Source organism: Gorilla gorilla, chromosome 19, assembly GCF_029281585.2.
Source record: "Gorilla gorilla gorilla isolate KB3781 chromosome 19, NHGRI_mGorGor1-v2.1_pri, whole genome shotgun sequence".
In the NCBI taxonomy this organism is placed as follows: domain Eukaryota; kingdom Metazoa; phylum Chordata; class Mammalia; order Primates; family Hominidae; genus Gorilla; species Gorilla gorilla.
Genome location: NC_073243.2, coordinates 24,348,415 through 24,374,342, shown reverse-complemented (window position 1 = coordinate 24,374,342; position 25,928 = coordinate 24,348,415). Strand labels below are relative to the sequence as shown.

The 25,928-nt window shown below is 49.7% G+C and overlaps 1 protein-coding gene and 1 long non-coding RNA gene across 3 annotated transcripts in view; one reads left to right on the top strand and one right to left on the bottom strand.

Annotated features, from left to right (window-relative positions):
- The window catches only part of NTN1 (netrin 1), a 219,208-nt gene that overhangs the window by 147,425 nt on the left and 45,855 nt on the right, over nt 1-25,928 (bottom strand). The window lies entirely within an intron of this gene.
- The window catches only part of LOC129528027 (uncharacterized), a 53,708-nt gene continuing 41,022 nt past the window's right edge, over nt 13,243-25,928 (top strand). The window contains exons 1-2 of the long non-coding RNA XR_008673162.2: nt 13,243-13,381; nt 14,256-14,384. This is a non-coding gene — a long non-coding RNA (uncharacterized lncRNA). The remainder of the gene's footprint in view (nt 13,382-14,255; nt 14,385-25,928) is intronic.

Genomic DNA, 25,928 nt, shown 5'->3' with positions numbered 1-25,928 from the left:
GTGAGCTGAGATTGCACCATTGCACTCCAGCCTGGGCGACAGAGCGAGACTCTGTCTCAAAAAAAAAAATACAAAAATTAGCCAAACATAGTGGTGTGCACCTGTAATCCCAGCTATGGGTGGCTGAGGCATGAGAATCACTTGAACCCAGGACACAAAGGTTGCAATGAGCTGACATCGCACCACTGCACTCCAGCCTGGGCCACAGAGTGATACCCTGTCTCAAAAAAAAATTTGACCTATCCAGGCTGGGCACCATGGCTCACACCTGTAATCCCAACATTTTGGGAGGCCAAAGCTGGCGGATCACTGGATGCCAGGAGTTTGAGACCAGCCTGGCCAACATCATGAAACCCCGTCTCTACTAAAAAAATACAAAAATTAGCCAGGCATGGTGGTTTGCGCCTATAATACCAGCTACTCGGGAGGCTGAGACATGAGAATCGCTTGAATCTGGGAGGGAGAGGTTGCAGATGGAGTGAGACCCCGTCTCAAAAAAAAAAAAAAAAGAGAAGAAAAGAAAATGTGGCCTCTCCATACAATGGAGTATTACTCAGTCTTAAAAAGGAAGGAGATTCTGACACATTTACACAACTTGGGTGAACCATGGTGACATGATACTAAATGAAATAAGCCAGTCGCCAGGTGCGGTGGCTCACACCTGTAATCTCAGCACTTTGGGAGGCCGAGGCAGGAGGATCACTTGAGGTCGGGAGTTTGAGACCAGCCTGGCCAACATGGTGAAACCCCATCTCTACTAAAAATACAAAAATTAGCCGGACGTGGTGGTGCATGCCTGTAATCCAGGTACTCAGGAGGCTGAGGCAGGAGAATCGCTTGAACCCGGGAGTCACCGAAGGACAAATACTGTATGATTCCACTGATAGGAGGTAGCTAGAGTAGTCAGATTCCTAGAGACAAAGTAGATTAGAGGTTTCCAGAGTCTGGGGCAGGAAGAAGTTGTTTGAGGGGTATAGAGTTTCAATTTAGGAAGATGAAAAAGTTCTGGAGACGGATGGTGATGATGGTGAATGTACTTCATGACACTGAACTGTACACATAAAAGTGGTTAAACGGGCCGGGCGCGGTGGCTCACGCTTGTAATCCCAGCACTTTGGGAGGCCGAGGCAGGCAGATCACCTGAGGTCGGGAGTTCGAGACCAGCCTGACCAACATGGAGAAACCCTGTCTCTACTAAAAATACAAAATCAGCTGGGCGTGGTGGCGCGTGCCTGTAATCCCAACTACTCAGGAGGCTGAGGCAGGAGAATCACTCGAACCCATGAGGCAAATATTGCGGTGAGCCGAGATCGTGCCATTGCACTCCAGCCTGGGCAATAAGAGAGAAACTCCGTCTCAAAAAAAAAAAAAAAAGGCGGGGATTAAACGTAGGATCCAGTTTAACTTTGGTCAGGCACTGTGGCTTGAGCCTCTAGTTCCAGCTACTGGGGAGGCTGAAGCAGAAGGATCCCTTGAACCTAGGAGTTTAGAGGCTGCAGTGGGCTATGATCCTACCACTACACTCCAGTCTGGGGGAGAGGGCGAGACCCTGTCTCTAAAACATAGAGAAAAATGGTTTAGATGGTACATTTTATGTTATGTATATTTTACCACAATTAAATCATAATAAAAAGTTTGACACATAAAATGTTTCCATTTTTAAAGTTTGGGGGAGGAAAAGTCACTTAAGGGAAACAGCTCATTCTCTGATAATGCCAAATAAATGAGGTGTTATTGTAGGCAGTGAGACATAAGCAGCTCTCCAGAAACCTTGCACTTGGCACTGCCGAGTCCTCCGCCTGGCAGCCAGTGCCCTCCTCAGCTGGCTGTTTTTCAATCCATCTCCCTTTGGTCGGCTTCACACGCCCTGGGCTTCCCTGCTGGGCCCAGGCTGAGGGTCCCGATGGAGGGGAGGACATGGAAAGGAGAAGCGGGGCCGCCCGGCTCTTGCCCACCCAGCTCCAGGCTTGCCTTAAATGGGCACCCACCCTCAGAGTGGCCAAGCCTCCTCAAGACCCTGCCAGCCTCCCTGCCCCCTTCTCTTGGCTCCCAGTCCATAGGAGCATTTGACTTTCTAATTCTTCCCTTCTCACAACAAAAAGCTAAATGTTCCCCAGGCACTTGGCCTGGTTTCTGTACCCAAGCAGAGAAATGGCCAGAGAAGACAAGCAGCAGGAAGCCAGCCTTAGCAAGGTCTCCTGAGTGGCTGCCTCCTGCACTCTCAGCCTTTATAAACCGGCATCGGTATCCCCCTCTTTCTGCTCCTAAATGACCAGAAACATCCATGACTTTCTTGCTTAGTGAGTCACAGAGAGTCCTTACCTGCTTTGGTAAGTAAGAAAGATGAGGAGTTAGGCCAGGCGCGGTGGCTCACACCTGTAATCCCAGCACTCTGGGAGGCCGAGGCAGGCGGATCACAAGGTCAAGAGATCGAGACTGTTCTGGCCAACATGGTGAAACCCCATTTCTACTAAAAATACAAAAATCAGCCAGGCGTGGTGGTGCATGCCTGTAGTCCCAGCTACTCGGAAGGCTGAGGCAGGAGAATCGCTTGAACCCAGGAGGCAGAGGTTGCAGTGAGCTGAGGTCATGCCACTGCACTCCAGCCTGGTGACAGAGTGAGACTCCATCTCAAAAAAAAAAAAGAAAAAGAAAAAAAAAAAGATGAAGAGTTTGGTAGCCCGGCTCCTACCAAAAGATGATCAATGCCATAAGTTGGGAGGAGACAGGCGTCAACACCATTCCCCACTCACATACCCACAGCCCATCCTCCAGCCTCAGCCTCTCCCGCCATGTCCTCAAATGCCCATCTCTCCCTTTGGCCTCAAAGGATAGACGGGCATGTGGGCTTCAGGACTTCTGGGGCATAGAAGGGAGCAGTGATAATTTTGCTTAGTAACTACCCTACTGGGTCCAGATAGCTTGTTGGTGTTTAAAAAAAAAGTTTGGCCACTCTAACAAGTCCCCGTCAGAAACTGCAGGAGGTTGGCAGCAGGAGCCAGGTTGTAAAAGAGAGATGAAACCCCCAACTGGAAAAAGATGATCACAGGCAAGCGGCTGCAACTGCGAACGAAAAGCTTTGTCTCCAGTGCCGTGGTGTTTGGGGTGAGCAGAGGTAGAAGGGCCCTGAGAGTCCGAAAGCACCCATCACGTTCAAGGTGGTTTTTGCAGGCGGGGGAAGCACACAGCAGGTGTTCTCAGAAGGGACAATGAACATTTAGGTTCCACCCAGCAGTGAAAAACCTACCAGGGGTAGAGAACAGGGAACATCTGAGACAGTCTTCTGGCAAAACTTGTGCGTTATCAACAAGAAATTGTCACCCAGGACACTGCTCTAATGTGTTTATCAAGGTATAAAAAGTAGAAATTGGAGAATAGCCAAAACATATGTCCTTAATTTTTTTTTTTTTTTTTTTTTAAGATGGAATCTTGCTCTGCCGCCCAGGCTGGAGTACAGTGGCACAATCTCGGCTCACTGCAACCTCCGCCTCCCAGGTTCAAGCGATTCTCCTGTCTCAGCCTCCCGAGTAGCTGGGACTACAAGTGCCCGCCACCACACCTGGCTAACTTTTTTGTATTTTTAGTAGAGACGGGGTTTCACCATGTTGGTCAGTCTGGTCTCGAACTCCTGAACTCGGGTGATCCACCAGCCTCGGCCTCCCAAAGTGCTGGGATTACAGGTGTAAGCCACCACGCCTGGCGCCCTTAACTTAATAATAAAGCTAGAGCACAAATGAGGCTCCTCATACCTGGTCTTCTCAGCTCTCCACAACACAGGAGACTCTGTACCCTAAGCTGGGGGTCCTGCCTCCACATCAGTCACCAGCACTCCGATGGCGGACACCCAAGATCCAGGCATGAGGCTGAGGAGAAATTAATCAGTAAACCCAACCGTTTAAATAGTTCAGACATATCACGCTTTGCAGGGTGAACAGGTGCGAGGGTTTCGTGATGGCTGGCCACATGGAACCCGGAGAGAGGTTGTTTCTCTGTATTTGGAATCGTTCAGACTCTTGATACTGGAAGGAGAACAACAGATTGAACTCTGAGGTCCTCCATGCATGCTTCCAGCCAGCTCGGAAATGGTTACTGTGGCTCAGTCAAGCTGCCAGCCCTGTCTGAAAACCCAAAACCTGCAAAGAAGATAATTGAAGCGGAAAAATCCTCCATCTGTGGCATGTGAACGTGTTCCAGGCTTCCGGGTCTGCCCTGGGGTCTCAGTCCTCAAATGAACAACCCACCCAGGAGCGGGTGCAGGTGGGACTCAGAGCCCATCCACCCATCCGTCTGTGGCAACTATTTGGTGTGTGTCATTGGCGTGCTAGGAGCTCCAGAGAACATAGAGCGGCTCGCTTTGGAGGGACCTCAGAGGACACCTAAGGCCAATCCCTTGTTTCATAAGAAGGAGTCTGAAGCCCAGAGAGGAGAAAGGACTGGCCCAACCCTGCCCAGTGAGCTGGTAGTAAAGCCACACCCAGAACCCAGAACTCCTGATCCCCACTTACTAGGGATCCCCAAAATCTTTAAGAGCAGGAAAATAAGAAATTCCAAGTCACGGAAGAGGTGGCCAAAAGACCCTTGAAGCCAACTTGCAGATGGACACCCACTGGGCACCCACAGAAGTCCCTCGGCACGGCCGTCAGGAGCTGGTCCCCTGCCTCCCGCCTCCTGCCCCCTGCCTGTCCCCACTGGGTGGCTCGTGCACCAGCAATGCCAGCTTGGTGAGCTGGGGTTCTGGCCTTCTCCTTCCAGCACAGCAGTATGCTCCTCAGCTCTGGATGAGGCAGCCTCGTTCCTGCCTCTGGGGAGGAAGGACAGCAGTGGGGAGCATGGGACAAAGTGGCTCCATTCAGCCTCCTCGTCGAATTGGGGTTTCTACATCTGCTCTTGGGTAGACCACAGCCTCCCTGGGGGCAGGATGCCCCAGGAGCACTCGGGGAGGACTTAGATCTAACCTCTCCTGTTTTGTATTCTGCAAGGTCACGGCCCTCACACAGGGTCAACTGTTTAGAAAGCACAAGTCTGGCTTCATGTGAAAGCCGTTCGTGAAAGCTACTGGGCAAATCGGCACAGGCCCAGGGTTCCAAACAAAGGATGAGCAGCTGTCTCGAGAAAAGAGAGCTGAGAACTCTCAACTTGATTCAATCCTCTGGGTAATTGTGGAGAAGAGCACCTGGAGGGAGCTCTGAGGATGTCTAAGGATCCCAGGACTCTGGTATGTGGGAGCAATGAATGCTTCAAACTCCTCCACCAAATGATGTCTCCCTGCCTCAGTCTCCCCCTTCTCAGCTCCACTGCCCACTGGGTGACCAGAGTGATCTTCCTACAGCACAAGCCAATCATGGTCCCCTCCCACTTAAAACCTTTCAATACGGTCTTCCTGTTGTCATCGAGATGAAGTCCAAAACTAGAAAAGGCCAATCAGGGCTTGCAGGATCAGACCTTGCCCTACCCTCAAGCTTCATCTCTCACCTCTTACACGCAGCACTCTGGCCACACAGCCTGTTTGGGTCTCGATTGCCCCCAGCTCTCTGTCTCTCTGTGGCCCTGTGCCTGCATCTCCCTCTCCCCGGAATGCTCCCGGCTCCTTGTCAGATCCCAGCCCATCTAGCCACCTCCCACTCATCCTTCTAGGGTGGTTGGCAAACTAAGGTTCCAGAACAGGCAGCCTGAACTTGAATGCTGAGTCTAACACTGAGAAACTCACTCTGTGACCTTGGTCAAACTGTGTAACCTTTAGGATCCTCATTTTCTTCACCTCTAAAATGAGAATAACAACTTGGCTTCATAGGGTCACGGTGGAAATTAAATGAGACAATGTGTGCAAAGAGCTTTGCATGGTGCCAGGCACACAGAAGGTGCTCAAGCATGCTAGCTGCCATGATGCTAGTGGTGGTACTGATGACAACGGTGCTGATGCTGATGGTGATGGTGAAGCTGATGGTGATATTGAGAAGGAGGTGGGAAGTGATGATGATGGTGACAATAATGGTGATGATGACAGCAACGATGATGGTGATGATGGTGATGGTGCAGGTGGTGATGGTAATGAGGACAGTGAAAATGACAGGACAGTCATGATGACAGCATGATGATGGCAATGATGGTAAAGGAGATAGTGATATTGATGACAGTGAGCATGATGATGACATCAATGGTGAAGATGGTGATCATGAAGGTAGGTGGTCACAGTGATGATCTGTTTGGTGATAATTTCATTTCCTCCAGGAAGCGTTCCCTGATCCTGCCCCGCAAGTGGCTCTGGTACCTCTTCCTCCTGCTTCCATAGCACCCGTTCTAACCTCTCACAGCCCTGTATTGTAATTGCTGGTGTACATTCCCCTCTAGAGTGAGTGCCTTGAGGTCAGGAACCCTATGGTTCTCTCCACTGTATTTCAATCATTTAGCATTCAAACTAGCATGAGACAGAGGCTTCAGAAATACCCACTGAATGATCTCAATGTTTGTTTTTTTTATTTTTATTTTTAGAGATGAGGGTCTCACTATGTTACCCAGACTGCTGGACTCGAACTCCTGGGCTCAAGTAATCCTCCTGCCTCAGGCTCCCCAGCAGCTAGGACAACAGGCAAGGACCACTGCACTCGGCTTATTTGTTAGTTTTTATTTTTGAAGGCACCATAACAACTTATCTCCCTACACCTACTTCCACTTGCTACAATCAATAAGAAAAACCCTCATAAAAAGAATGGAGGAAATAATAATCTTCTTAAATGAGTAACAAATGGGACACTACCTGGTGTTTATGAAGTTGCTTTCATAAATTATCAATTAGGGCAGAAACGAATCTCACTTAAGCTCTCTGGCTTCCTACAAGAGACCATCTGGGCAATTCCTGCAAAGAGCCCTGACTTGGAAATCCCATGTGTAGTAGCAGTGAGAGCCAGGCAAGAGGAGAGGAGACAGTTCTCCCCATGTGCGCCCCTCTGTCACCCCACGAGAAGCTGAGCTCCGAGAACTGGAGCTTTGGTCTGGTTTGATCTCTGCTGAATCCCCAGCACCTTGAATGCTCCTGGCACATAGCAGGTGCTCAAAACCTATTCGCTGATTGGCTGAATGAAAACGGCCATAAGAGCAGCTGCCATTTGAGTACCCAACTGTGTGTGGGCCCCATGCAAAGTCCTCTCTTGTGTGTCACTGAGGTTGGTATTTTTGTTATTTCCACTTCACAGACGAAGTCACTGAGGCTAGAGCTCCCAGGATGGTTGGTGATCCTGTGGACGTTGATCTGTAGATGGAAGAACTGAGGCACAGTAGCAGAGAAGCTAACTGTTGCCAATATCCATCCTCCACTTCCTTTTAGTTAAGGGACGCATGGTCACCCAGCGAGAGACCATACTTCCCAGGATACCTTGCAGCCAGGTGTGGCCACATGATGAAGTCTGAGGCGATGGAATATGAGTGGAAATGATACGTGTGACTTCCACTTCACTTCCTTAAAGGAAATTGCTCTCCCTCCCCTTCCTCTTTCCCTCTTCCAGCAGGCTGGAATGAAGACAGGGTGCTGGAGGACCAGCTTCCATCGGGAAGCTGAGGATAGCCCCCCAGAGGGTGGCAGAGCAGCCGGACAGGGGGCTGGGTCCTGCCCTGGATGACAATCATGGGACAGCACTGCCTACTTACCCCACGCATCCCCACCACCCAGCCACGAAGTGAGGGAAAGAGGTATCCACCTCGCTTGAGCCAGTGTGTTCTGAGGTCTCTGTAAATGAGCCTACAGCTAACCAGGAGGTCCTTGCCCAAGTCACACAGCTCACTTCTTTTGCTTATTTCTGTAGCATCCTGGTACAAATGCATGAAGCTGCTGGCTCTACTCTCATTGCTCCAAGTATCAGAAAAAAGTGTTAGAAACTGCAAAGAACGGGGTCAGGTGCGGTGGCTCACGCCTGTAATCCAGCACTTTGGGAGGCCGAGGCAGGCAGATCACGAGGTCAGGAGATCGAGACCATCCTGGCTAACACGGTGAAACCCCATCTCTACTAAAAATACAAAAAAATAGCCAGGCATGGTGGCGGGTGCCTGTAGTCCCAGCTCCTTGGGAGGGTGAGGCAGGAGAATCACTTGAACCCAGGAGGCGGAGGTTGCAGTGAGCCGAGATCACGCCACTGCACTCCAGCCTGGGCAACAGAGTGAGACTCCATCTCAAAAAAAAAAAAAAAAAAACCAAAAAAAAAAAAAAAACTGCAAAGAACAAAGCCAAAGCTGAAGAGGCCCACAGGAAGGCTGTGGAATGTCCAGAGGTCTCCCTCCACCAATGCTCTGGAGTGGAGCAGGGAAAAGGAACCAGGACTTAGGGTGTTGCCCCCCCCAGATGGAAATCTCTGCAACGAGTCACCCACACTTCCCAAAGTGCCACCCAGTGACAGTGTCCTGTGAAAACAACACTCTAGTGGCTGTTTCTACACTGGAATGAGGACACTTTGGGGTTTGGGTTTCCCTCCCACACAATGACTAGACAAAGCAGCCTCTTTTTATTTAAATCATCCTGCACGTTCATGGAATTTTTCTCTGGCCATCCCCAGCACGTTAGTGAAAGCCACAGGAATATCTTATCTCATGCAGGCGTAGTGGCACATGCCTGTAATCCCAGCTACTCAGGAGGCTGAGGCAGGAGAATCACTTAAACCCGGGAGGCAGAGCTTGCAGTGAGCTTAGATCAAGCCACTGCACTCCAGCCTGGGCAACTACACGTGCTTCTGAAAAGTTAACAATTCTGCATTTCTACAAACTGTATCCTTTTGGAAATATATTTCGGAAGCTTTCCATCTAAAAGAATGCTAACATGATCTACACCCAAAAGTGGATCACCACCCCCATGATAGACGCTTTTTCAATCCCCTTCCCCAGCCCGGTGGCTCTCATCAGCCACTCTGCACCTCCTCAATGTGCCTCTCAAAGGCCAGAGCCCAGAAGCAAATGCAATATTCTAAGCATATCTGTCTCTCCCCAAGGAAGCAAAGACTCATCTCTGTGCTAACTAACAGAAAACTCGACCCAAAATGGCTTGAATTACATGGGTTTGTGTAACTGAAGGTCCGGAGATAGAACCGGGTTCGTTCAGGGATGTGATCCAGGACTTGGTGTCTTCTACCTGTCCTTCTATGTCCTCTATGCCTTCGTGGTCTCAATATCATCTTTTGGTGGGTGTTCCCTGTGATAGCAAAGGGGATGCAGCAGTTCCAGGCTTCGTATCCACACACCACAGCATCCAAGGTGAGCAAGAAGGCTAGTTTCCAGAATCCCCCACAGAAGAGCTAGGTACCTTATTTACAAAAGCCTTCAGCCAATGTCCCTTCATGCTTCATTAGACCAAACCAGGTCACATGACCATTCCTGAACCAATTCCTGTAGCCAGGAAAATGCTGTGTATTGATCAATCACGTGGCAAGGAGCATGGAATCATCCTGACTGGATTACAAAACCACAGACAATCAGCTGGGTGTAGTGGCTCACGCCCATAACCCCAGCACTGTGGGAGGCTGAGGCAGGCCAATCACCTGAGGTCAGGAGTTCGAGACCAGCCTGGCCAACATGGTGAAACCCTTCCTCTAAAAATTCAAAAATTAGCCAGGTGTGGTGGCGCATGCCTGTAATCCCAGCTACTCAGGAGGCTGAGGCAGGAGAATCACTTAAACCTGGGAGGCGGAGCTTGCAGTGAGCTGAGCTCAAGCCACTGCACTCTAGCCTGGGCAACAGAGCAAGACTTGATCTCAGAAGAAGAAAAAAAAAAAAACCCACGGACAATCCCCCCAAGGCCAATGGCAGAACACGGAGAATGAGGGGTGGGAAGGGTATTGAGGAGATGGTCAGTGTCCCCTACAACCTCCTGTCTCTAGACACTACAGAGCTATGATGCTCGAAGCTTACATTAGCTTCCTTTGGCAACCACATCCATGGTTGACTCAAATAAATCCTCCCCTCAGCTAAAACCCTTGAGTCTCACTGATAATATAAGTATCTATGACATGGTAATGGTGCAATTCATTCTTTAGACCTAAGGAAGACTTCAGATTTATCCTCCCGATGTTTCATCTGATTTGGTTGGTTCCATCATCTTAGCCAATCAAGATCATTTCATAAACTGATTCTGTCATCCAAAATTAAAAAAAAAAAAAGGCAAGAAACTCTCATGGCCAATCTCTACTCTATGCACTCGTAGAGTAACGCAGACCTCCTATCCTCTCTGTGAAGCCCCCTGCCCGGCGTCTGCAGCAGGCAGTGTGGGTGTGCGGCTCATGGCCCCACACTCTGCCTCATGCCTGAGTGCAGCTGCCCTCACCAGCCAGTTGTGTATGTTCTCAGCCCATTTAAAACAGTGTGAAAAGTGTGGTTGTTTCTATGAAAACTCAACTGCAAAGACTCAACAAAACCAGTCACTACATTTACAAAATGCAGCTGTCAAATGAGGTGTAGAGGAGATATCCAGAAAAGATTGAGGCAAAATTATTTTTAAAAATACAAGATGCTGGCCAGGCGTGGAGGCTCATGCCTGTAATCCCAGCACTTTGGGAGGCTGAGGCAGGAGGATCACCTGAGGTCAGGAGTTTGAGACCAGCCTAGCCAACGTGGCAAAACCCCATCTCTACTAAAAATACAAAAAATTAGCCGGATGTGGTGGTGGGTGTCTCTAATCCCAGTTACTCAGGAGGCTGAGGCAGGAGAATCTCTTGAACCCAGGAGGCAGAGGTTGCAGTGAGCCAAGATCACACCACTGTACTCCAGCCTGGGGGACAGAGCAAGACTCAGTATCAAAAACAAACAAACAAAAAACAAGATTTTGAACTCAGATAACTTCAGGCTTGTCTGAGGAATCACATCACTTTCATGAAACCAACTGCAGACTGGAGACAAGGTTTGTGCAAGAGACAACACAGAACCCACCCAGCAGACCCAAACTCGGAGAAAACATCTTGGCCCTGCAGCAAGTTGGCAAATGGAAGTGCTCTTCCAGGCCTTATGTAAGGTTAAAAGTGAATTTTTAAATATTTATCTGACTTTCTTCAATGTGCAGCCAACTATTAACCTAAGGTTGAAGGCAACCTTAAGGCATGAAAGTGCTTCCTCTATGGCTATCCCACCCCTGACCCCCAGCCTCCTGCCATTCATATCTGCAAGGGGCTGTCATCAATCTTCTCCTCCCGGGAGTGAAGATATTGAGAAAGGCCCACCTGAGGCCAGAGCTCTCTCTGCGACAGCAGTCGGCTTCCTCGTTAACCTGCTGTGATGAAAGGTGGCATTTCACGGCAGGATGTGTGGACGGGTGGGGCAGGTGGGTTTGGGGGTGGAGGACGAGAGGTGAGGAGACTATCTGGGTGGGTATGAAGGTCTCCATGTGAACAGAGCTTGGGTGTTGGTGATAAATGGAATGAAACAGGTGCAAATGGAACATCACATGGGGAAAATCAACAAGATTAGGTGACTGGTTGAGACGTCAAAGATTAAGATGGGCTCCTGGGTGATCTTCTTTGGCATAGAGATAACCACAGAGGAAGTACGTTTCAGTCATTAAGATGAGTCTGTACAAAAAACAGCTTCTCCTCACACTCACCCCACAACAATCAACACCTCTGGTCACCAAGAAGTGTGAGGGAATTTTTTTCTCCAACAACCAAGCAAACAATTGTGCAACGGACACCAGCTGGGTGTCCTCCAATTTAATTCTGACACTATGTATCTGGATATAGTGTCAAATCCCATCTGTTGAGGGCTCAGTCCCATAAGACTGCTCCCAGCACTTCTGATGCCAATCACAAGCCCCAGGTTGTTTTACTTGTGCTTCTGACCAACCAGCTATAAGTCAAGGTTCCCTAGAGCCCCTCCTCAGGTTCAATTAATTTGCTAGAGTGGCTCAGGGAAACACATTTGCCGGTTAATTATAAAGGATATTACAGAGAATACACGTGAAGAGATACACAGGGCGAGACATGTGGGAAGGGTGTGGAGCTTCCATGCCCTCCCTGGGACCATCACCCTCCAGGAACCTCCACATTATCAGCTATCAGAAGCTCTCCAAACCCTGTCCTTCTGAGTTTTTATGGAGGCTTCATTACACAGGCATGACTGATTAAATCACTGGCCACGGGTGATCAGCCCAACCTTCAACCTTCAACCCCTCTTGCTTCACCAGAGGTGGGGCAGGGAGTGGGAAAGTCCAAGCCCTCTCACCCTGCCATGGTCTTTCTGGTAACCATCCTCCATCCTGAAGCTACCTGGAGACTGCCAGCCACCAACCAATCCTTAGCACACAAAAGACATCTGATCGCTTTGAAGATTCCAAGGATTTTAGGAGTTGTATGCCAAGAAACAGGGACCAAGACCAAATATACATTTCGCAATATTACAATGAGATTTCAAATGTTCTAAGTTAGAGATAACACTACTGGATGCTTCTAGAGAGACTGGAACAGAGATGGATAACTGGAACCATCCACCTCTTAACTCTAACAGTGAATGGGATCGCTGAGACCTGAAGTGTAGAGGGCTCCAGGGAAGGCAGCAAGGAGGACCAGTCAAGGAGGGAGACAGATGAGGCCTGAGCAGCAATGAGGAGAGAATTCCAGAGGGGACAGAGAGGTCCATGTGTGCAGTGCTTCAGAGGTCACGCAGGGGGCTGCATTTAGCTACCAAGGTCATTGGTCACCTCAGTTACAAATTTCAACGATGTGCTGAAGACACTGGGGAGACTGCAAGGAGCCTGGAAACAGGACTGCTAGAGAATCACTTCCTCAGGGAGCCAGGAAACAGGCCCACTGGGGAACCACTTCCTCAGGGGAACCACTTCCTCCAGGGCCAGGAAACAGGCCTGCTGGGGAAACACGTCCTCATGGGAACCACCTCCTCGGGGGCCAGGAAACAGGCCTGCTGGGGAACCACTTCCTTGGTGGTCAGGAAACAGGCCACTGGGGAACCACTTCCTTAGGGGCCAGTAAACAAGCCTGCTGAGGAACCACTTCCCAGGGGGAACCACCTCCTTGGGGGCCAGGAAACAGGCCCATTGGGGAACCACTTCCTCCAGGGCCAGGAAACAGGCCCGCTGAGGAACCACTTCCCAGGGGGAACCAGGAAACAGGTCCACTGGGGAACCACTTCCTCCAGGGCCAGGAAACAGGCCCGCTGAGGAACCACTTCCCAGGGGGAACCAGGAAACAGGTCCACTGGGGAACCACTTCCTCCAGGGCCAGGAAACAGGCCCGCTGAGGAACCACTTCCCAGGGGGAACCAGGAAACAGGTCCACTGGGGAACCACTTCCTCCAAGGCCAGGAAACAGGCCTGCTGGGGAACCACTTCCTGGGAGGCCAGGAACTAGACCCACTGGGCTACCACTTCCTCTGGGGAACCACTTCCTCAAGGGCCAGAAAATAGGTCTGCTGGGGAAACACTTCCTCAGGGGTGGGGACCAGCTAGAAGGGGTGCTAGAGGAAAGAATAGTGTTAACGAAAAAAGAGACACTGCTCACTATCAAAGCCATCAATACAGATGGGGTGGAGAAGATAAGCTCCCCAACCTATCCCATTGTACAGACACATTTTTAAGGGGACTAGAAAAAAGTCCAAAGCTGAGGAAGAAGTGTTTCAGACATTGAAAAACCTTCCAGAATGCACAAGAGATTATGCACAAGTTGCTGCAGCTCACCCCCTGGGTATCTCCTACCCCCCAAGAATGGTGACCCCACCACCCTGGAGCAGGGTTCTACTCCCTCGGCACAGCAACAGGGGGTCTACAGAAGGGGTCCTTCCATCACAACCTCAGCTCTGGGCTGCACAAAAGATCTGGGGCCCTGTACTATCAAGCTTCTGCTTCTTTGCCATCTCAGGCCCTCTTCCTGCCCATGGGTCTTCTCCCCCAGAACCCAAGGCTGGATGTGGAGTAGAGGGAGAGGCTGAGGAGCCATTAGGATTGTAGAAGCCTTGGGGGCATCCCTGGATGTTCTATTTCTTTCCAGATGTATGCACTCCAGAGCTCCTAAATCAGCTTCTATGTTCTTCAAAGAATGGGTTCAAAGTAAAAGAGAAGCGTAGAAAGGGGGCTGAACTCTGTCTCCTGGAGCAAACCGCATCATTTCTCCAGAATATCAGCTCCAGGAAGACTTTTTGTCTGCCTGACTCACTAATACTTGTTTGAGAAGTTCAGAGGGGTGACTCCAGAGATCAAGTTTTCCTTGGGGACATTCCAGGGACGGTTTCTCTATCCCAGAAGCCCACAGATTCTCACTTTTCTATCTTATTTGCCATTGCAGGTTGCCCAGAGGTTAGGCCCAGGTACCCTGGTTGACTCCTTCTAGAAAAGACACTGAGCAAGTCGTGTTCTGGAACATAAAACCTCAGCCATAAAGAAGATCTAAGAAGAGAAGCTACCCTGAAATGTGGTAAGGCTGAAGCTATTTCTGCCAGAATTCATGCAGACTCTCAGGTACTCATCTTTAAAATGCAGTCGGGAGCCAGAGATTCCGGGGGACAGGATGCTCACGCTCCATCCCTCACCTGCTCCCAGATGTACCAGCCTTTGTGCCACGTCCATTTTCTCTCTGGCCCCCTTTCATCTGGCTAACTCCTCCCTGTCCTTCCTTCCAGAAGTTGTTCCTAATGATCCCACTGCCCCCACCCAGGGAACTGCTGCCTGGTATTGGATAGCAACCTGTGCCTCCCCATTGCTTAACCACAGCTTATGATACTTACCTGTCTAACTCTAGACTGGACTGTGAGAGCCTCATGAAAGCAAGGGATCACCATTCTTCTGCTCACCACTTTCCCATCACCAAGCACACTGCCTGATGCAGAACAAGGCTCAGTAAATCTTAGTTCACTGGGTGGGTGGATGGATGGATGGATGGATGGATGGATGGATGGATGGATGGATAGATGGATGGGCAGGGAAATTAACAAACAATACTGAGTGGTGACAAGGAGTGCTTAACCACCATCTGGGAATGGGAACACAGGAGTGGAGTAATGATAATTAAACTTGTTATGGCAAACATCTTCCTTGGGATGACCTCCACACTCCCCACACAGAGCCCAGGACCCCCATAAGCCTCCACAAATACTGATGACCAACAGACATTCATTGAACACCAGTCCTGCCTCATCCGCTTAGAGGGATTCTTAACTCTCCTGCATGGCTGAAGTTGTGGAGACCCTGTTTAAGACTAGAGAAATGGGTGGTTTATACATTTCTTCTGTCTGAAGTTTCTTCCAATGACCTCTCCATCAACTTTCCAATTTTCCTGGATATTTTATTAGCAGTAAAGTTCATCTTTATCGACTTTTCCCACTTTGTTTCTAACAGAAGTGTACTTTATTTGTTGTTATTATTATTCATATAGCACTTAAAGCATGTCCTCTTTGCCTTAGCTGATTTGGTCTTCACAACTACTTTGTAAGGGAATTGGGGATTATTATCTCCATTTTATAGGTGAGGACACTGAGGCTCAGAAAAGCGACATGAATGGTTCAGAGCGCTAAAATGAGCTGATGGTATATGGCCTGGATTGGTAGCCAAGGCTTTTGATTCTCAGCCACTGCCCCACCTCCAATATCCTGTTGCCTCTGGATGCCTTCCCTCTCACCTCTGATTTATCTGAACTTCTGTTCTCCTGGGGCCGTTCCTCAAACAACATGTAGCCCCAAACCCTGTTCCTCTTCCTGGCCAAAATCTACATCATTACTTCCATTTCTTTTTGTTCCTTTCTTCTTTTTTTTTTTCTTTTGAATCTTTCCATTCCCAACTGGAGAATTGGGGCTGGACATCCATGTTTTAGAGACATTGTATCTCCAACTGTTATCAGTTCTTTCCTCTGTCTCCTGCTTTGTTAATTCCAAGATGCCCCAAACAGGAGAAAACATGAGACCACAGCCAATCTTCTGCTCACCCACCTGTCTGACGATTACCTGCTATAGAACGGGGTGGGAAACATTTCCAGGAAGGAGAGGGCCAGGCAGCAGCTGGGTCTACACTGGGCTTCCTAGAATAACTGCAGGGGAACCCGTCTAGCAAGAAGACACCTCTGACAGTGTGGAGCCAGGAGGCAGGGGCTGAGTCCTCAGGGACACCCCATCCTGGGTGGAGGCATGTGGTTGATAAAGTCACACAGGAGTTAAAAATAACTGACTGTCAAAATACCCTGGAAAGTCACTTAAATCAATAATTATGCAAAGTGTATGGTTTTATGTATTCACGTTGAATTCTAATTGTTAGACATGCTGAAGGCTGAGAAACTGTGAGCTAATCTAAAGTAGGGAACCTAGGCAGGGCACAATGGCTCATGCCTATAATCCCAGCACTTTGGGAGACTGAGGTGAGAAGATCACTTGAGCCCAGGAGTTCAAGTCCAGCCTGAGCAACATAGAGAGACCCCTATCTCCACAAAAAAATTTGAAAAATTCACTGAGCATGCTGGTGCGTGCCTGTGGTCCCAGCTACTCGGGATGCTGAGGTGGGAGGATTGCTTGACCCCAGGAGCTCACAGCTGTAGTGAGCTATGATTGCACCACTACACTCCAGCCTGGATGACAGGGTGAGACTGTCTCTAACAAAAAAACTAAAAAATAGAAATAAAATAAAACAAATAGAGAACCTAAAGGGGACATGTCCAGGCATTCCCATCCCTCTGCCTTTAAGAAATTCCCAGCTGTGGTCAGTGTGCAGGCTGGTGTGGATGGAGGATGGAGGACTCTGCAGACCCTCCCCACCTGGGTGGATTCCACTGCACTTGGACTTTGGGCCTCCCTCATGTTAACAAAGGTAGTGGCTGTCATGAGGCTTAAAAGGCACACAGTAGGGTCGTGCGTCTTCCACAGGGGTCAGGTTCTCAAATCAGCTCTCACGAGCGCAGTCAGCTGAGGGACCATGGGGAATCACCTCCTCTCTCTGACCAGCAGTTTTTAAAAATGACCTCAAGGAGCCCCAGGATTCAGTGGCCTCACCTCAAGGGTGACCCTGAGGTTGAGGGGTGGGCCAGCCCATGGGGCCTCCCTAACGTCAACCCAGGCAACTCTGCTTTCTTCTGCTCTATCTCATTAGATTCCATGGAGGATTCTGTCAGCTAAATGAAAGTTTGCCAACCACTGACCCATTCCAGGCGGGGTTTTTTCCCCCCTGGGGAAACATGTCTTCCCCTCACTTCTGTCCTGCCTCTTCCCTGCAGCACTGGGACTGGCACAAGGCCACACCTCCGGGGGCTGCAGGGCCACACACACATCCCTAGTCTGAGGCCATAGGACTGAAGTCCCTGAGGGTCTCAAAGCTTCCCCCTCCCAAAGAAGCTAGGAGGGGCAATGACGATGAGCTTGGAGAGGCTGACAGGCCGTCCCCTTTCATTCCTGTGACACACCAAGGCCAACTCATCCTAATACCAACCAGACGGGACTCTCATAGAGCCCCGTTTTATTTAAGTTTTTTATTTATTTATTTTTTGTTTGCTTGTTTTGTTTTTGTTTTTGTTTGAGATGGAGTCTCCCTCTGTCACCCAGCTGGAGTGCAGTGGCGTGATCTTGGCTCACTACAACCTCCACCTTCCAGGTTCAAGCGATTCTCCTGCCTCAGTCTCCTGAGTAGCTGGGATTACAGGTGCCCACTGCCATGCCCAGCTAATTTTTTGTATTTTTACTAGAGACAGGGTTTCACCATGTTGGCCAGGCTGGTCTCGAACTCCTGGGCTCAAGTATTCCACCCGCCTCGGCCTCCCAAAGTGCTGAGATTACAGGCGTGAGCCACCGTGCCCAGCTGAACCCCATTTTATAGATGGAAGAACCGGGAGAGGAGGTCATTTGACCAAGACTATCCCATCTCTAAGTGGTGGGCCTGGGATTTGAACTCTGGTAGCCTGGCTCCAGAGACCCTGCTGTTACTCACTGTGCCTCTCAAAGAGACTTGGTAAACAAACCAACTAGGCCCGACCACAACATGTTGAGGCTGACTTTCTAACAAGCTAGAATATTCCACATCCACACTCACATGCACACATCCCGTTGGGTAAGACCCGTGTGTGTTGGGAAATGCAGAGTGAGGACGGCTCACTTATTCCAGCAGTATTCCAATGGGCCCAACACATTCCTGAGACTTGCCTTTGAGAGTTGCCCTTGGGGACTCCTGAATTTCCCAGATAGTGGCAGCTCCTCAGCCCCTGGACCTGCATAGGACTTTTGCATCCAGCCTCAACCCTTGGGTGTCAAATCTGGTGAACAGGCTCAGTGATCATGACTGGGTGATGTTGTCTTTGGATAAAAACTGAGGCCGTAAAGTAACAAGACTGGCTTCCCCACGGGGCTGGTAAAAGGGCCCTCCAGGCCAGTGGAAGAAGTGTTTCACCTCCCCAGGTGGCTCCTAAAGTGGACAGGAGAGTCATCTGGATCTGTCCACTTGGGCGTGTTGAGTGAAAAACAAAAATGTCAGCTCCATTCTTCACAGTCACGCCTCTGAAGCCAACAAGTCATGAACTTGCAGTTGTTTTTCCAGTGGTGCAGATGAATTTCCACTGATTTGCACACTCACTCACCCGCTCCACGGCTCTGCCTCACAAGGAATGACACACATTTTCGAGAAGGCTGGCCAGGTGAGGAGTTCAGCCCAAGGCCACGCGCAGAGAGACGCTCAGTGACCCTTGATGAGAATGAGTCACAGCACCAAGCTCCAACCAGAGCGGGCTGGCCGCGTCCCATCCCTAATTCCTCAGAAAAATGCAGTTGCTGAGCTTACACGCCGTCTTGCAGGAAGCCACCTCGCCCCTGTCAGGCTTCCCTCCCGCACTGGTTCGCGAGCAGCCGGTACCACTGCCTTCTCTCGAATGGTCCCTCTGCTGCCTAACTGGTGCCCTCTTGGCGCCAAAAGACTAATCCCCTAAAGTCTTCACTCAACATAGCCACTGATTCCTGGGCCTCCCAGGCTGGTCACTGGCCCCAAACAAAGAGCTCAAGGTACCGGGACACCAGCAACAAGAATCGAGCATCTTCCAGATCCTGCTTCCACATGGTTTCCCACTCCTCTGATTCCCTTGATTGAAAAACGGTAGGAAACAGCCCAGGAAAACAGCCACAAAGAGGGAGTGCTGAACTTACTGCGCGAAAGAGGGCCAAGAATCCCCAACAGGCTGCCCATGATGAAGAGAATACCACATTCACTTCGTGTCATTTTCCGAGCCAGGTACCCACCAAGTGGGACCATGGATCTCCACATCTCTGGAACGCACAACCTGGATCAACAGGTGCAATTCCCATATTCTGTCTTCAAAAACTGACCTTGTAAGAGGGCAAATGTTTGCCCTGGAGGGAAGGAAGCAGAGGCTGAGCATTATTTGCTGGGGTCAAGTATACAGGAGACTCCTGCACTCAGCGGGAGGGCAGATGCTGGAGGATCTCTATGGTCCTCTCAACCTCTAAAATCAAATGAGTTCAGGAAGACCCGGCACAAGGAAAGACACAAACAAACATCCCTCCAGCTACCACTGAAGTTAGGCTTTGAAGACAGATTTCCATCCCAGGCTATTCTGGTGGCAAAGTTGCCTTGAAATTTGTGCCCTGAGTCAATGAACTCCCAGGGTGGGAGGTGATGGAGAACTCTCGTGGGGACTTGTTTGATAAGTTCAATTTCTTCCCAGAAGACTCATGTTCAGGTTCAACTCTCTGAATCACCTTGCACCCACCTTCACCCGCGGCTTTGATTCCCACCTTCCACCCCCAAGTCTCGGCGCTCAGGAGACAGGTGTCTGGGGCCCAGGTGGGATACGCGACTCCTCCCAGCCACTGTTTGCAAATGCGGCCCCTGTGCATGGCTGCTTGGGCCTTGCCGGGCCTCCGCTGCGCAAAGTGAATCACAGCTGCCAGGCTGCTTTCAATATCCGCTCGTCCTCGCTGGCCTACCAGCCAGACGGTCCCCCCACCCCTTTCTCTTTGAAGAAAAGTGATTTAATTTCAGGAGACTTTGGGGTAATCATGTTATGATCTTCAACATTAACCAGAACCAACTCCCTGCTACAGGAGGGTGGGGAAGGAAAGAGGAAGAAAAAAGTAAACAGTCCCGTTCCGGATTGCCAGAAATGAGAGGAAAAAGAAAATCACAGCAGCTGCTTTGCTGGTTCCCCGACTAGGACAGGCCTCTGCCAGAAACGGGGCCTCCGTGCCAAGGTTTCTGGAAACAAGGAAGTTGGGCTTGGCAGGGCCTCCCTTTCTACAGGTTAATCAACTCAATTCTGGGGGGAGAGATATTGGTTTTCATTCTTTAGCCTATCTTCTCCTCCCACTTATTCCCACCCCTGCCTCCCACTCACTTCCCATCACCGCTGCATTCCCCAACTTAGGTTACCCGACAGCCTCCTCTCCCAGAATGCAGGGGGCCTCCCTGCCTCCTCTCCGAGGCGGGCACGCAAAGCTACTCCGGAGACCAGGTCAAACAGCCACTTTCAATTTTCCTGAAGAGCTTCACCTCCACATCCCTGCCCACCTCGCAAAGCTTTTTGGGCAACAAAATGAGGTTTGATGAGAAGGCCGGGTTGAGAGAAGGCAAGAATAAGTTGGGGGGTAGGGGTAGAAGTGAGGCTTAAGAAAATAATAATTCAAGCCCACAAAATCAGAATAGTGCATCTAAGGGTTAGCTGGAGCCAGGGAGGAATTCTCACGAACAATGGTCCTTCTTGGCAGACAGTCCAAGGGTGTGGTGCTCACTTGAAAAAAAAAAAAACAGCAAATAACCCAGGCTCCAGGGCCACCCGGGAGGGGGCTGGTGTGAAGCTGGAAAGCTGGGGCTAAGGACTCATGAAGACCCCCAGGAAATGATGGATCACGTTGAGAAAGTGCTCCCCTTGGGGTTCCTGCCCGAGAAGCATCTTGCCAGACCTCAGCTGTGCAAAGGGCAGAGATCCTACTCCCAGCCCCGGCTTCCCTCCCAACTCTCGGGGCTGCGTGTGTGCTCAGATCCCACAAAGGCATCTACAGCATCTCTCACCCCTCCCCAGGGATGTGGAAACTGCAGCATCTGCCAGGGGCTGTGAAATGTAGGGGCCACCATATAAGGCAACTTCTCACACCCTCATCACCTGGTCAGACCCCAGCCTCCATTCATACTGCAAGCTGGGACTCAGAGCGTCTTTAGGAATTCTGGAGGGAAAGAAACCCTGGGCATGACTTTGGAGACATATGTTTGCCATTTGAGTCACTTTCCAAGGTGTAGGGAAAACAATACAAGTGTCATTGGCCACCACTTGACAAGCTCATCACCCCCAGCCTCCATTTGATGCTGCTGGCGAAAGGGCATGCGGGCAGGGTCTCCCGCCCATGGGCAGGCAGGTGGGCATAACTTACCTGCAGCTGTAGGACTGGCCCCAGGGGTGGGTCTGAGCCAAGTCCTTTGGCTTCCACCAGGCATGACAGCCTAGGGCTTAGAAACTATAATTCATTTTAGTACATTTTTTGCAAACATTGTTTTATGGTTTTTTTTTTAATTTTTAAACTTCATATTTAAAAAATGTCATTTAAGATAAAGGTCACACAGAGTAGAATGGAGGGATTACAGAGTCTAATTACTGAGAATGTGAAACGATATCATTATATTAGAAAAGTGATCAAAACAGGCTTAGAGCAAGCTGTGGACCGTGTCAGGAGCTTAACACGGTGGTTCCAGAGGCTGCCCTTTAAATGCTTGAGAAACATGGAAGAAAATCACTCTGTCTGAGGTTATCAGTGTTCACACGATCCGTGTTACACCAAAAATAGATCTGTCCCCAGAGAGAGCAGGCTCCCTCATGACCGCTGACAGAGGTGAAAAAGAGCTGGACTCCTCAGTGCTCCGGCCTCAGTGGTTTGTGGTTATTCTCTCAATCTGGAAAGTTCCAAGAAGTTGGAGGAAGTGAGGTCTGCGGGGAATGGGAAGAGCCATGGACCACAGAGAGGCTCTGTGGAAGCAACGTGGCGGACACGCAGCATGGGAATGGTCTGAAACAGTCCCCAAAAGTCTTGGGAAGACCGAACTATGGGTCCAGCCCCCACCAAATGATGACTTTGCTCCACAAAGCACATGTAGCTTAAAAGTGAGCTCCAGGACCGGGTGCGGTGGCTCATGCCTGTAATCCCAGCACTTTGGGAGGCAGAGGCGGGCAGATCACCTGAGGTCAGGAATTCGAGACCAGCCTGGCCAACATGGTGAAACCCCATCTCTACTAAAAATACAAAAATTAGCCTGGCATGGTGGCAGGCACTTGTAATCCCAGCTACTCAGGAGGCTGAGGCAGGAGAATCATTTGAACCCGGGAGGCGGAGGTTGCAGTGAGCAGAGATCGCGACATTGCACTCCAGCCTGGCAGACAAGAATGAGACTTTGTCTCAAAAAAAATAAAAATGTGAGCTCCAAACCAGTGGCAGCTTAGATGAGTGGCAACAGCACCCGACAAGTAGGGCAGGAGACTAAGGTCCTAATTCCATCTTTTCATCACTCTTCACTTTTCCAAAGTCTCGGGGGTTTAGGCTCAAAGAGCCATGACTGCTCTCAGTCATTTCTTGTGCCTCTATGACCTCTAAATAGTGAAGACAGTTTGGACAAGAGTAAAATAATTTCCTTTCTGGGGAGAAGCAAGCACGCATGACATTTTCTGAGTTGTCCTAACCAGTGGCTGAAGTGAGATCCACCCGGAAGGCTCATGGCTGACATTTACTGAGCACTTGCTTTGAACCAAACACTGTTCTAAGCCCCTGAATTAACTCATTTAACAACAATCACACGAAGAGGGCAATAATAATAGACAGAAAGAGAAACTGAGTCACAGTGCACCTAAGACATTTGCCCAAGGTCACAGAGTTGATATGTGGTAGAACTAGAGTTTGAACCCACTCAGTGTGGTACAGGGTCCAACCTCTTAATCCACTAGCCTACACAACCTACGAAGAAGAAGGTGGGTATGTGCTCCAGCCATGACCGTCCCCAGCCACGTGCTGGGGAACATTACCAGACTAGCTCACCCTTTTCTCCCGAAGGCTACCCACTGGTATCCGGGTTACCCACCAAACTCTTCCCAGGAGGATGAGCCACAGGTGGTTCATTTGGCCTGTGTTGTGACACGGGGTCTTGGTACCCTCACCAAGCGGGCAAAGGTAGAACACATCAAGGTCACAAATAGGAAATGAAACCTTTAAATGTGTTGTTAATGCGGGGTCAACCTCACTAGCCTTATCCTAAGGAGGAACTGGAAGCCCCTGCCACCTTGTCCTCAGGCACTTCACACTCCTTACTTTGAGATGCTCCCACCTACTGGTCCTTCTGTCCCCAAATCCCAGTTGGTGACAAGAAGCAGAGTCCCAAGAAGCAGGCAGGGCGAGGCCTCCAAGGTGAAGACTCTGAGAAGTTTGAGGGAGAAAGCTGCTCAGAAAACTCAACCTCCTCTTGAAAAGGAAATAACCTCCTTAGCTTCATTATTTTTTTTTTGTTTTTGTTTTTGTTTTTTTTTTGAGACGGAGTCTTGCTCTGTCGCCCAGGCTGGAGTGCAGTGGCGCCATCTCGGCTCACTGCAAGCTCCGCCTCCCGGGTTCACGCCATTCTCCTGCCTCAGCCTCCTGAGTAGCTGGGACTGCAGGCGCCCGCCACCACGCCTGGCTAATTTTTTGTATTTTTTAGTAGAGACGGGGTTTCACCGTGTTAGCCAGGATGGTCTCGAGCTCCTGACCTCGTGATCCGCCCGCCTCAGCCTCCCAAAGTGCTGGGATTACAGGCGTGAGCCACCGCGCCCGGCCAATTTTGTTTTTAACACAGTGAAAGTGATTAATCCATAGTCAAACCAAAATAGCTTATACACAGGGTCTGCTAAGGGTTTCCTCATTACGAAATACGAAACGAGAAAATGTTCATTCTTCTGCTTTGAAATAACAAAAAGCCAATGAAGTGGAAATTAGACTGATTCTTAAAGAAGACCAAAAAGACATGTCCCTAGAACTTAATTTCCATTCTTTTTTTTTTTAATTCCCATAGCTATAAACTAGTTGAATAGACCTTTAAAATGTTTTAATAGGAAAATTCCTAGGAGGGGAAGTGAGATCTCGGTGTCTAAAAGGTTCCAATTTAACAGTTGGGAAAAGTGTTTTAGCAGCTTATTATCCCCACGGGATTGTGAAATTCATCAACACGGTGCTCCTGGTACTGAAGTCTTGATGAACGGTGGAGGAAGCCAGGCTAGGAGGCAAGAGGCTATTTGCAAGGATAGGAAAATTCAGCTCCACACTTTGAAGAGCAGATGAGCTGATTCCTGTACTCATGGAGGGGTGGATGCATGTTGAGTGCAAGGCACCAGCTGGGAAGAGAGCCGTGGGTCAGTCTGTACTGCCGCCATATGGTGTGGACACCAGCCACCAGCCACTCTCTTTCCTGCATCTTAGAGCCCCTTTTGGAAATTTGAGGATGACACACTGTTCCCTCCCAAGGGTCTAACATAAGAAAAGGCCTATTTTTTAAAAAATCGGGCCAGGCACGGTGGCTCACGCCTGTAATCCCAGCACTTTGGGAGGCCGAGGTAGGCGGATCACCTAAGGTCAGGAGTTTGAGACCAGCCTGACCAACATGGAGAAACCTCGTCTCTACTAAAAATACAAAATTAGCTGGGTGTGGTGGCACATGCCTGTAATCCCAGCTACTCGGGAGGCTGAGGCAAGAGAATCGCTTCAACCCAGAGGGCAGAGGTTGTGGTGAGCCGAGATCGCACCATTGCACTCCAGCCTGGGCAACAAGAGAGAAACTCCATCTCAAAAAAAAAAAAAAAAATTCACGCATACACACACACATAATCTGGCCAGGTGCAGCGGCTCACACCTGTAATCCCAGCACTTTGGGGGGCCAATACAGGAGGATCCCTTGAGCCTAGGAGTTCGAGACCAGTCTGGGCAACATAGTAGGACCTCGTCTCTACAAAAATTTGTTTTAAAAATTAGCCAGCTGTGGTGCACATGCCTTTGGTTCTAGCTCCTCAGGAGGCTGAGGAGGGAGGATCACTTAAGCCTGGGAGGTCAAGGCTGCAGTGAGCTGTGATCACACCACTGTACTCCAACTCCAACCTGGGTGACAAAGCAAGACTCTCTCAGAAAAAAAAGAACATAATCTGATTCCAGTCACACCAAACAGACGTTTCCCTCAACTCATCAATCCCTTCTAGCCTGGTAGTTTATTCATTCATCCAATGAACATTTATTAATTGTCTGCCATGAGTTAGACATTCTGGGAGGCCCTAAGGCACTGTGCTTGGAGACTGCTCTATGTTGCTCAGGCTGGACTCAAACTCCTCAACTCAAGCGATCCTCCCACCTCGGCTGGGTTTACAGGCGCACACCAGCATGCCCGGTTTATATCTTCAATACAATCTGAACTCTATGGAGGCAGAGGCTAATGTGTGAGTTTGCACCAGAGGCTTCTAGCACCTGAGCCCGGGGCCTCCTGGCTGCCGAGGGATGGACCTAGCTCCCATCCCCCAAGCCCAGAGCCCTCACCCTGAGTCACCTGTTGAGGGGCTAGATGGGCAGAGATGCCTGGAAGAACTAACTCCCGATCCAGGCCTGAAGATGCTTGCACAGCATAAACACGATGGGGCATGGGAGGCGACTGAAGAAGTGAGGAAGATGAGTGGGTTGGGACAGACCAAGAAGGGCCTCAAATTCCACGTAAAGGAGTTTGGACTTAATTCTGTAAGAGACAGGAGTGGAGAATGGAGTCATAAAGGAAGGCAGCTCTGGTGGCTGTGTGAATGGCTGTGTAAATTAATGTATCCCGGGTGCATTTAAGTCAAATGGACCTTATTCCACTGACAAATGCATTTAATACAGTGAAAACTGTTATCTTATTGTAACAGGAGGCTCAAAGAAACAGAGATCCAAAACATTTATTATCTTCTATGGCTCACCCAGAACACATATCCCTGCTTCATACTCAACTTCCACACTTGAAGCTGCAT